Below are 3,216 nucleotides of genomic sequence, written 5' to 3'. Positions count from 1 at the left end.
GATTTGTATAGTCATGAATCTCATGTTGAAAAATCGAAAATTTTCAAAAAATTTTTTTCTATCGAAAAATGTCAAATTTGATCATTTTTGGCTTATTTTTACTTAGTCCAGTCATAAAGGACCTCTATGTATACATTTTGACTTACTTGGATCAAAATTTCAATGATTTGTATTGTCATGACATTTTAGTTGTAAATTCGGAAATTTTCAAAAATTGTTTTTTCTATCGAAAAATGCCAAATTTGATCATTTTTGGCTCATTTATACTTAGTCCAGTCATAAAGGACCTCTTTGTATACATTTTGACTTACTTGGATCAAAATTTTAATGATTTGTATAGTCATGACTCTCATGTTGAAAAATCGAAAATTTTCAAAAAATGTTTTTTCTATCGAAAAATGTCAAATTTGATCACTTTTGGCTTATTTATACTTAGTCCAGTCATAAAGGACCTCTATGTATACATTTTGACTTACTTGGATCAAAATTTCTATGATTTGTATAGTCATGACTCTCATGTTGAAAAATCGAAAATTTTCAAAAAATGTTTTTTCTATCGAAAAATGTCAAATTGAATCATTTTTGGCTTATTTATACTTAGTCCAGTCATAGAGGACCTCTGTGTATACATTTTGACTCACTTAGATCAAAATTTCAATGATTTGTATAGTCATGACTCTCATGTTGAAAAATCGAAAATTTTCAAAAAATGTTTTTTCTATCGAAAAATGTCAAATTGAATCATTTTTGGCTTATTTCTTCTTATTCCAGTCATAAAGGACCTCTATGTATACATTTTGACTTACTTGGATCAAAATTTCAATGATTTGTATAGTCATGACATTTTAGTTGTAACTTCGGAAATTTTCAAAAATTGTTTTTTCTATCGAAAAATGCCAAATTTGATCATTTTTGGCTTATTTATACTTAGTCCAGTCATAATGGACCTCTTTGTTTACATTTTGACTTACTTGGATCAAAATTTCAATGATTTGTATAGTCATGACTCTCATGTTGAAAAATCGAAAATTTTCAAAAAATGTTTTTTCTATCGAAAAATGCCCAATTTGATCATTTTTGGCTTATTTATACTTAGTCCAGTCATAAAGGACCTCTTTGTATACATTTTGACATACTTGGATCAAAATTTCAATGATTTGTATAGTCATGACTCTCATGTAGAAAAATCGAAAATTTTCAAAAATGTTTTTTCTATCGAAAAATGTCAAATTTGATCAGTTTTAGCTTATTTATACTTAGTCCAGTCATAAAGGACCTCTATGTATACATTTTGACTTACTTGGATCAAAATTTCAATGATTTGTATAGTCATGACTCTCATGTAGAAAAATCGAAAATTTTCAAAAATGTTTTTTCTATCGAAAAATGTCAAATTTGATCAGTTTTGGCTTATTTATACTTAGTCCAGTCATAAAGGACCTCTATGTATACATTTTGACTTACTTGGATCAAAATTTTAATGATTTGTATAGTCATGAATCTCATGTTGAAAAATCGAAAATTTTCAAAAAATTTTTTTCTATCGAAAAATGTCAAATTTGATCATTTTTGGCTTATTTTTACTTAGTCCAGTCATAAAGGACCTCTATGTATACATTTTGACTTACTTGGATCAAAATTTCAATGATTTGTATTGTCATGACATTTTAGTTGTAAATTCGGAAATTTTCAAAAATTGTTTTTTCTATCGAAAAATGCCAAATTTGATCATTTTTGGCTCATTTATACTTAGTCCAGTCATAAAGGACCTCTTTGTATACATTTTGACTTACTTGGATCAAAATTTTAATGATTTGTATAGTCATGACTCTCATGTTGAAAAATCGAAAATTTTCAAAAAATGTTTTTTCTATCGAAAAATGTCAAATTTGATCACTTTTGGCTTATTTATACTTAGTCCAGTCATAAAGGACCTCTATGTATACATTTTGACTTACTTGGATCAAAATTTCTATGATTTGTATAGTCATGACTCTCATGTTGAAAAATCGAAAATTTTCAAAAAATGTTTTTTCTATCGAAAAATGTCAAATTGAATCATTTTTGGCTTATTTATACTTAGTCCAGTCATAGAGGACCTCTGTGTATACATTTTGACTTACTTGGATCAAAATTTCAATGATTTGTATAGTCATGACTCTCATGTTGAAAAATCGAAAATTTTCAAAAAATGTTTTTTCTATCGAAAAATGTCAAATTGAATCATTTTTGGCTTATTTATACTTAGTCCAGTCATAAAGGACCTCTATGTATACATTTTGACTTACTTGGATCAAAATTTCAATGATTTGTATAGTCATGACTCTCATGTTGAAAAATCGAAAATTTTCAAAAAATGTTTTTTCTATCGAAAAATGTCAAATTTGATCAGTTTTAGCTTATTTATACTTAGTCCAGTCATAAAGGACCTCTATGTATACATTTTGACTTACTGGGATCAAAATTTCAATGATTTGTATAGTCATGACTCTCATGTAGAAAAATCGAAAATTTTCAAAAATGTTTTTTCTATCGAAAAATGTCAAATTTGATCAGTTTTAGCTTATTTATACTTAGTCCAGTCATAAAGGACCTCTATGTATACATTTTGACTTACTTGGATCAAAATTTTAATGATTTGTATAGTCATGAATCTCATGTTGAAAAATCGAAAATTTTCAAAAAATTTTTTTCTATCGAAAAATGTCAAATTTGATCATTTTTGGCTTATTTTTACTTAGTCCAGTCATAAAGGACCTCTATGTATACATTTTGACTTACTTGGATCAAAATTTCAATGATTTGTATAGTCATGACATTTTAGTTGTAAATTCGGAAATTTTCAAAAATTGTTTTTTCTATCGAAAAATGCCCAATTTGATCATTTTTTGCTTATTTATACTTAGTCCAGTCATAAAGGACCTCTTTGTATACATTTTGACTTACTTGGATCAAAATTTTAATGATTTGTATAGTCATGACTCTCATGTTGAAAAATCGAAAATTTTCAAAAAATGTTTTTTCTATAGAAAAATGTCAAATTTGATCACTTTTGGCTTATTTATACTTAGTCCAGTCATAAAGGACCTCTATGTATACATTTTGACTTACTTGGATCAAAATTTCTATGATTTGTATAGTCATGACTCTCATGTTGAAAAATCGAAAATTTTCAAAAAATGTTTTTTCTATCGAAAAATGTCAAATTGAATCATT

Source organism: Chrysoperla carnea, unplaced genomic scaffold (genome assembly GCF_905475395.1).
Source record: "Chrysoperla carnea unplaced genomic scaffold, inChrCarn1.1, whole genome shotgun sequence".
Classification (NCBI taxonomy): domain Eukaryota; kingdom Metazoa; phylum Arthropoda; class Insecta; order Neuroptera; family Chrysopidae; genus Chrysoperla; species Chrysoperla carnea.
Note: the sequence above shows the minus strand (reverse complement) of the source record.